This window comes from Dreissena polymorpha, chromosome 10 (genome assembly GCF_020536995.1).
Source record: "Dreissena polymorpha isolate Duluth1 chromosome 10, UMN_Dpol_1.0, whole genome shotgun sequence".
Lineage (NCBI taxonomy): Eukaryota > Metazoa > Mollusca > Bivalvia > Myida > Dreissenidae > Dreissena > Dreissena polymorpha.
In genome coordinates, this window is record NC_068364.1 from 30907341 (window position 1) to 30917013 (window position 9673).

The 9673-nt window shown below is 35.3% G+C and overlaps 1 long non-coding RNA gene across 1 annotated transcript; it reads right to left on the reverse strand.

The window, feature by feature from the left end:
- Nucleotides 1-7484: 7484 nt before the first annotated feature.
- On the reverse strand, nucleotides 7485-9432 carry LOC127847638 (uncharacterized). The gene is made up of 3 exons (XR_008034092.1): nucleotides 9378-9432; nucleotides 8866-9056; nucleotides 7485-8529 (listed from the first exon to the last, which is right to left on the reverse strand). It is a non-coding gene; the product is annotated as an uncharacterized LOC127847638 (long non-coding RNA).
- Between the last annotated feature and the right edge of the window lie 241 nt (nucleotides 9433-9673).

Here is a 9673-nt window from a genome sequence, read left to right on the forward strand (position 1 = left end):
ATATAATGACACTTTGATCATGGGGTTTTACAACCAGATTAACATCATCAAACATGGCAGGTGCATGCCTGAGGGCAACGGACCATTACATTTGCGTTATTGGGTAAATAACCTTGTAAACCGGTTTTAAACAATGGTTTCGCCCGATAGCATAAGTGTTATGACAATTACCAGGGGTAGTGTCAATTAACAGTTCAATTATCTACAGCAATGTTACTACCCCTTCTCAGTAAAATAACTTTGACAAATACTAAACGCTTCAAAGTGTGATGCACCCTATTGCATGTTTTACAAACAATGGAAGGTATTAGACAAAAACTATAGGAAATGAACAAACGAAGAATTCATAGTTTGCTTTTTTTATTGCGTTAATTACAGGTTCATACTAGCGAGTATCGGTACATCACATGCTCATTTCTGAACTCGTTGGTCAAAGTACAACCTTGTTGTAACTTTCTGTTAAATAAATTAAGCATTTAAAATTATTTAAAATGCAGTGCAAACATATAGAACTGTAATTTTTACTATACGGCATGGTATTTTACAAGCGCGTTCTATTACCGGTAGTCGTTGATACAATTGACGCTATTTTCGGACACTTCAATTTTCGACTCTTAGTTTTCGGACACCTGTATTTTGTGAATATTTTTCGTATCTAAGTTTTCGGACAAGAAAAAAAATAGTTATTTTTAAGTGTCCGAAAACATAGAGTAATTACGGTACCCTCAATAAATTAGAATATGAGCTTCTTTCCTGGGTGGTATCCAGAAACATCTTAAGTCATTTCTTAAATAATTTCACTTAAGTTCAAAATTTCAATGTTTTGTATTTCTTTACTAAATAAGAAAACACATGGGTTTTTTGGTATTCCTAAAATAACATTGGCATAATGATGTTATTTAAATGTATATCTTGATGCCAATCTATTGCAATATGAAATGAAACACTTAAGAAAATTTCCCAATTTAAGGATAAGAATAAAATTTAACTTAAGATGCTTCTGGAATACGACCCCTGGAAAACTTGTCTAATTGCATGTGCAAGTCCTAGTGTTGTCCTAGATTAGCATGCGCAGTCCACAGAGGCTTATCTTGGATGACAATGTTTGCCTTAATTTGATTTTTGTTAAGAAGAGACTTCCTTTAAATTAAAAATTCCAGAAAAACCGAAAGTGTCGTCCCTGATAAGCCTGTGCAGAGTGTGCAGGCTAAACTGGGATGACACTTTTGCACATTTATTAAGCCCAGTTTTTCTAGAATGCTGCTCATATCATATTGAAAAAAGACCTTGTTTTAGCCTGGGGCCAAGTTTTGATTGTATCATAATTGTTAACAGTAACATAATTTTACATGAAATGGTTGGAAATTACCCTTGATACCTTAGAACATTAAGAAAGTAGGTATTTGACCCAGTCATTGGGCTTATCATGGAGTAATCAACAAGTTTTTATGCTGATGTGATGGACTTATCAGAACTCAGCCACCTAAGGTAGATAATTGCCAATTGCCAAGTTTAATGGCTTATCAGATTATCTGTTTGAAAGCAGATTGTACAGGGAATCCCAATGTGTAGGGAATGACAGTTAATGATTCTTGGCTTGTTTATGTTTCATGAATAAAGTCTGACCTTTTGGGTGACTAGAAACAGGTTTGAACGCCCAGTGCTTTTGCATTGACTGTTTCAAGGCAGTGACCCCAGATTTATTCATTTTTGTGAGTTTCTTATGTACCGGGTATGTGTGTTTGTCTTTTCTAGTGCATTTGTTTTCTGTCTCATCCATTGGCATTTGTTCCTTGTCATAAATAAAGGACCATATTGTATGAAAGGTTTTCTTGCAAGCAGGCTCTGCTGAAGTTTCTCTTTATGTAATGAATATTGAGAGTGCAGTAAAACAGTTGTTTAATGTCCCTTTATTTTGTAGAATCATTTGTTGGCTTAACATTTTGTGGTTTTTCAAAATATGACTTTTTTGCGTGGATACATACATTTGTTGATTTCAGATTTTTATAAAAAAAAGAAAAAATTGCATTGGTCATTTTTTTTCCGATGTGTTTGAGTAAAATGTTTGGTATGGTCAACCCACAAAATCAATAAACATATATGCCCCACAAATTATAATGATTTGACAGCACTTACACAATTTTATACTATTCATTATTTATCTGTGGATTGGACCTGAATTTGTGTACAAGTCTTTAATTTAGACTTTTGGAAATTCAGAAGTAATTTTTAATTGTGTGCTATATTGAAACTAAACAAGGGCTAAATAGAGATTACATAGTTTAGATGTAACTATTACATAACAAATAGTGGATAAGGCAATTTGTAATTTTGAGCTTTGATCCAGATGCAGAATTTTATATACAATTGATCGGGAAATAAATAAACATTGTGAAATATGTAATGTAAGCCACAAGCTGTAATAAAAAAATGATTTTGTATGCGATGAACTTCAGATTCTTATAATAATAAGTCAGCACAGGCTGATAAGGAACAACATTTTCCATCTAAACTGGATTTTCACTGAGAAGAGACTTCCGTTCAACATAAATGCTATTAAAGCAGATAGTGTCTTCCCTAATTAGCCTGCACAGACTTCACAGGCTTAAATCTGGGATGACACTTAAGGCACATGCATTAAGCCCCCTTTTCCCAGAACCCAGCTCAGCAATGACACTCATTATTCACAGGACACCCAGCTCAGCAATGACACTCAGCAATGACACTCAGCAATGACACTCAGCAATGACACTCATTATTCACAGGACAAACAGTTTTATGCCAGGAAGAACAAATGGTTTGTTTATGTTTGATGGCTGTTATTTGGCAGAGAGTGCCCACATAATTTATCTGTCATGTTGCATCAACTAGAAACATCGCTACTGGAACAATTTTAAATGATTTACAACAGATGTCAGAATTGCATATGCAAAAGTGGAAGCTAAGGGAAGCAACTGTGCAATCATAAATGTGTTTTGATTGCATGAGTTGCCTTCCTTAGAGATTTTTTGGGGGGATATTTTATGATGTTTACACAACTGTTGTTAATAAATTCTTGTTTCAAGTACAAACAAAGTTTATCAACTATAGAATAACCTGAATAATTAATTAATTGTATATAGTTGTAGTGTTTCAAAAACATCAAAACAATATATTTACATTTATATTTCTTTTTGATTTTAGGGACTTATATAAATCTAGAAACAGAGCTGATCAGCATGCAATTAAGTTCATATAAGAGTACAACAGCAATTAGCTGCTTATTCCCCCTCACCTGTTGCCATCCGCTTCAAATCCTTCAAAGTTGTCCATTTGTTGTACACAATAACATAACAAACAAAATACAAAAACAAAACAATATATTTTTATGCCATCCGGATAGAATGATCGGGGAATATTATTTTGGGCCTGTCTGTCTGTCATTGTATGTATCTGTCTGTCATTGTTTGTGTCTGTCTGTCATTGAATGTGTATGTCTGTCTCAAAACTTGGTCATAAAACTTATGCAATATTGATGATAAATATTTGGCATGCATGTGTATCTCATGGAGCTGCACATTTTGAGTGGTGAAATGTCAATGTCAAGGTCATCATTAAAGGTCAAAGGTCAAATATATGGCTTCAAAGCAGCACATTAGGGGGCATTGTGTTTCACAAACACAGCTCTTGTTTAACTTGTTTAATTAATATTCAATAAACATAATGTATTGTTTTATATATACAATAACTATTAAAAAGAAAAATTTGACTCACATTTTTGTTTTGTTGTGTTATTGTTTATATTTTTATGGATATTGGAGGGGGTTAGCAGCTTATGATTTAAAAAGATCTAAAACTGTAAGAAATTAAATGTGGACAAATCTTTCTTGATTAACCTATGAAGGTTACAATTCTTGGGGACAGTTTTATGTGAATGGATTGCACTGAATAAAGTGGGTAGCACACACAAATATATCACAGAGCAAAGCCCTGGGAAAGAGGAGCTTTATGCATGTGCATCAGTGAATGTCTCAGATTTTACCTGGGGAGGTAAACTAACATAACCTGGGATATTGTTTCTAAGAAGAGACTTAGTTTAAACAAAAAATTCTATAAAAGCAGAAAGTGTCATCCTTGGTTAGCTTTTGCTGACTGCACTGGCTTATCTGGGACAACCCTAAATGCACATGCATGTTCAAAGAATAAGGCTCAATTCTTTTGAGTACTAGATTGTATTGCCTGAAAATATTGTGGCACAAAGTATCATATATAGTTATATATACAATTATGATGGATGTGATGTTCACGGAAACAACTGCATCTTCTGCCTATTCCTCAGTTTCCACTGGAAAATCAGGTATACCTTCCGAAATATTCACCACAGCAGATCACTGATAGGGATTGAGGATAACAACCCAGTGTTGATGGGTTACACACCACTGATAGAAGATATCACCCTGGCATAGATGGGCCGTGAAGACTTTGGTAGCCCTGATTACCTGATTAGAACTTACTCCTTTCTCAATTTATGCTTTATTAAGTGCCTTGGAAAAATAAAATTTTCTCCTACATAAGGCTATGGTAAATGTTTGATTGGTTGGTGTAAGGTTCTTGGATGCATTGAACTATTGTTTGAGTATTCAACATAGAGATAGCATTATTTGAGCCGCGTTCTGAGAAAACTAGGCTTAATGCATGTGCGTAGTGTCGTCCCAGATAAGCCTGTGCAGTTAGCACAGGCTAATCAGGGACAACACTTTCCGCTTTTATGGTATTTTTTTGTTTCAAGGAAGTCCCTCCTTACCGAAAATTAAGTTTAGGCGGAAAGTGTCGTCCCCGATAATCTTGGATGACACTTAATGCACATGCATTAAGCCCAATTTTCTCAGAACAAGACTCATTTAATGCCGACATCTTTATATTAGTTCATTAGAATGGTTTCACACTATCCATACATGTTCTTCAGTCACCTCTAAGCCCAATATTTGGAAAAGAATTTTCTTAATCAATCCCTGATTATTTTTTTTCCAACTATCTCAGTACAAATTTATATTTTAAAAATGGGTGCCTTGCTGTGGGAAAATGGGGTTTAATGCATTTGCCAAGAGTGCCATCTAAGATTAGCCTGTGTAGTCTGCACAGGCTAAAAAGGGATGACATTTTGGTTTTAAAAAGAAAACCCAACTATTAACTGACTTTGGCAATAAAAAACAAGTCATTTAGGTTTTAAAAAAGAAAACCCAACCATTTACTGTCTTTGGCCATAAAAAAACAAGTCATTTCGGTTTTAAAGAGAAAACCCAAACACTTACTTACTTCGGCCATAAAAAACAATTCTTTAAGGTTTTAAAGAGAAAACCCAACCATTTACTGACTTTGGCCTTAAAACAGATGACTTATCTTTTTTCCAAAGTCTGCAGCCTGTATGATAAACGTTCTTGTTTAACAGGCACCATTTATTTCCTACTTTTCAAATGGTTCTATCTTGGTATTTCTGAACTATTCAAATAATGATGTTCTTGCTCTAATCTCCAGCTTCCAGTTTTAGTTCTTTTTCCATTTAATACAGTATTTATAGTTTATCAGTTGACTCAAAATAATCTCTGGCCTATATGGTCTATTTTCTGGAGTGTTTGGAAAATATACAAAAAATGGGAGCAGGCCAATTTGGGGTGATTTTTCAGGATAATTTGACTTGGTGATTACTAAGTATGGTGCATTTTTGTGGAGAAAAAGTGTAGATTGATTTGACCTTTCATTAATGAAAATTGTGGACTGTAATAGCAATAATATTTTGCTGATATGGATAAAAAGTGGCTATAGTTAGGACATTGCTATAAAAGTAAAACAAAAAATAAACAGAGTAAAATGGATTCGAATTCTTTTCGAAGACGCGTTAGGAAAGTTTTGAAGTCGATGAAACTTAACGTTTGCAGCTGTCACAGAAATCAAGAATACAACGTTTCAGTAGATGCAAGACCTTATGACCGAAACAGTCGTGAAGTTGCGGATTTAGAAACGTACGAAATTGTGGACATAAATTATGAGACTGTAAATAGGACAAAAGCTTGTGAACAAGTAGATGAAGTTGATAAAAATCATGAAGATTCAGAGTGTGTCACTAGGGGAACTGAAATTTCAGTTTACAACGCAGAATTTGTGTGTCATACAACAAAAGAGAATGACGCAGAAAACGTTGGCGACGTCATACAGGATGTGGATGGTGAAATCAACGTAGTATGTGCATATTATGGATTTTTATGTCCCCCAGTCTATACTGGGGACAGTCTATACTGGGGGACATATTGTTTTTGCCCTGTCTGTTTGTTTGCAATGGTTTGTTTGCGTCAAACTTAAACATTTGCCATAACTTTTGCAAGATTGAAGATATAACTTGATATTTGGCATGCATGTGTATCTCATGGAGCTGCACATTTTGAGTGGTGAAAGGTCAAGGTCATCCTTCAAGGTCAAATATATGGGGGCATAGTGTTTCACAAACACATCTTGTTTAATTTATTTCAACATCCATTTGTTTATTATGCCCCAGCCCCCCCCCCTCCCCTCCCCCTTTGAAAAAGCTGGGATATATTGGTTTGGACCTGTCCATTGGTTGGTTTGTGTGTCTGTCTGAAGGTACCTTAGGCTGTCTGTTCAGGTTTTATGCTGTTTGCTTCTCTGTTCAGTATCTAAGGGTTGGAACTAAACCCTTTAAAACTTGGATCTAGTAAGACAGGCTTTTAATTCAATTTAACTTTTCAAGGAACTACACATGCGTACAAATACGTATCTAAGTGGTAAAGGGTTAATAATTAACCTACCGTCATGCAATCTGCTTTGCTGGTTACTTGGGATGAAAAAAGATCCCGTTCATATTTAGGCCAACAGGTTAAAGACTTTCAAATCAAGAGATCACAGGTCAAGGTCAAAGGGACGACTTTGCTGCAAGTAAGGGGCAAATATGTCCTTTAAACATGTCTTGTTACTATGCTGCAAGTAGAGGGCAAATATGTCAATCAAACATGTCTTGTTACTATGCTGCAAGTAGAGGGCAAATATGTCCTTCAAACATGTCTTGTTACTATGCTGCAAGTAGAGGGCAAATATGTCAATCAAACATGTCTTGTTACTATGCTGCAAGTAGAGGGCAAATATGTCCTTCAAACATGTCTTGTTACTATGCTGCAAGTAGAGGGCAAATATGTCCTTCAAACATCCCTTGTCAAAAAAGTGAGCAAAATCCGGTTATAACCCAGTTTTAAACTGGGTTTAACCCTGCGGTATTGGCACCGAGCTAAAAGCGAGTCTTTTAAACACACTTTTTGCTTACCAACTTGGTTTTATCTGAGTTGAATCTTGGTTTAACTCGCTTAAAGCCAACATAGTGGTTTTTTAACCGTCTTAAGTGGGTTTAAAGTGAGTTTTTTTCAGGCATCTGTGTTTAACTCTGCGGTATTTGCACTGTGCTAAAAGTGGGTTTTTTAGACATGCTTTTAGCTTACCGACTGGGTTTTTTAGCTTACCGACTTGGTTTTTTCTGAGTTAAATCTTGGTTTAACTCGCTTTAAACCAACAAAGTGGGTTTTTTAACCATCTTAAGTGGGTTTAAAGTGAGTATGATTTTCTACAAGTTGGTTTTTTGAGGTTTTTTAAACATGCTTAGACCAACTTCTGTCTGTGGAGTTGGTTTTAAGTGGGTAAAAAGTGTGTTTTTTATGTGAGCTATAAGCAGGCTAAACACGGTTTTTAAGTGAGCGAAAAGTGAGCTGAAAGCACGCCTTTGTTAGTTTTTTTCACAGTGAAAACATGCTTTTAACTCGCTTTAAACCTAGTTATTAACAGTATTTTATCTGTGAAAAAAACAAAAGCAATTTGTGCGTTTGGGTAAGTTGATTTTTGTGGGTTTTAACAGTGTTTTAGTGAGTTTTTTTTAGAAAGTAGGTTTTTTGTGAGCCTTTTGTGGGATTTTGCAGTGTGAAAAAAAATAATTTTGGACTGATATGTTCTAGAAAAAATGGTTTTTGTGAAGCAATTACAACAGTTCATTATAAGCCCCATGTGGTTAAAAGGGAAAAAACACAATGTGTACAAAAATTATGTTTATATGACAAAAATAGTACACCGCAAATTAATACAAACAGATTATTTTTACAATACATTATACAATAATAGACATTTATGGAAGATTTTAAAGCAAAAGGTTGACCGCAATGGACCACTGCGGGTGGAGTATTTAGACCGCAGCTGCTGCAGAGACCTGGATCTCAGCTGTTGGAGGTACCTGAACCGCAGTGGAATGAGGAACCTGGATTTCAGCTTATGGAGGGACCTACGGCATACGGTGTTGGGACCTGCACAGCAGCTACTGGAGAGACCTTGACCGCTAGGGGACCTGGAAAGCAGCCAGTGCAGGGACCTAGACCTGATCTTGGTTGGTGGAGGGACCTGGAAAGCAGCTGGTAGAGACCTGGAAAGCAGGCGCTGGAGTGACATGTACCATTGATGCTGCTTGTGTCCTTCTCCTCTTGAGCATCTCTTATGCCAGTTGATCTGCAAAGGATTAATACCATATCACTTTCAAAAGGGCAAGGCATTCTTCAAACATGTTGATTGGTTATGTTTTCGTTCCACTTAACTATGAAATATTGCTGTTATGGTAATCTTGTTGCTTTAATAATAATAAATTTAAGTTATTTGCTTGTTGTTTTTGTTTGTTTATTTTTGAAATTTTAATCCCTTGATCACATGTGACTTAGCACTTTTCATCAATTATTAAAAGAAATTGGGTTTGGTAGAAAATGCAGTTTGAAAATGTACCAAGATGCGTGGTCTCATTTGGCTGTGTGGTCTGGTGGCATTGTAAATGCAATAACCTGTATAGTTTACCTCTCAACAAATCGAGCTTTCTTGGTCAAGGACAGGGCGAGGTTTTCCCACTCTTGATCCCCTCAAGTTTGCCAGCTTGTGCAGGATAAAAACCAGGTTTAAAAGTCCATACATCAGGCAGGCGATGATGCACATTCTTTCCAAAGGATCTTCCCATCAATGTCTATTTTGCCTTGTGGCAAGAGTTTAACCTTCAAAATTAAAATATATAAGTTCTAATTAAGTATGAGGGAAAGAAATCCGTTCAGTAATAACCAGAAATAGATATAAATAAAATTTTAGATGACAATAACCATGAAACACAACCATAATTATTCACTGTACACAACATTTACACTTTTTCATGTGTAAGTTTATCTATTTTTGCTTCAAAATGTGTTGTTTATCCTTTAAATTGCAATACAATAACTTATCCATTTACATTTCCCAGTGACAATACATAAATATGATAAAGATCATAATTAATTCAATAAACTAAATAAAATAAGGGGTGAAGAAATGACAATACAAACCTGTTAAAACTGTTCTTCAGTATTCCAAAAACAACAACAGGCAGTTTAACCTCCTTTCCAACCAACTTATTATTGATTTCCACATTGCAGTAAAAAACACATTGTTTTCATCACACAATACTTCATGCTGACAGAATTTCAAGACATTTTACACTACCATTATAAGTCTTTCACTTCTTTATATTAATGTTGCTGAATTAAATTTAGCTCAATATTCAATTGCTGACACCAGCTTGTTTTTCAAAAGTTGTTGTTTTCAAAAAGTTAACTTCCTCGGTGCAATAGCCAATCAAAAG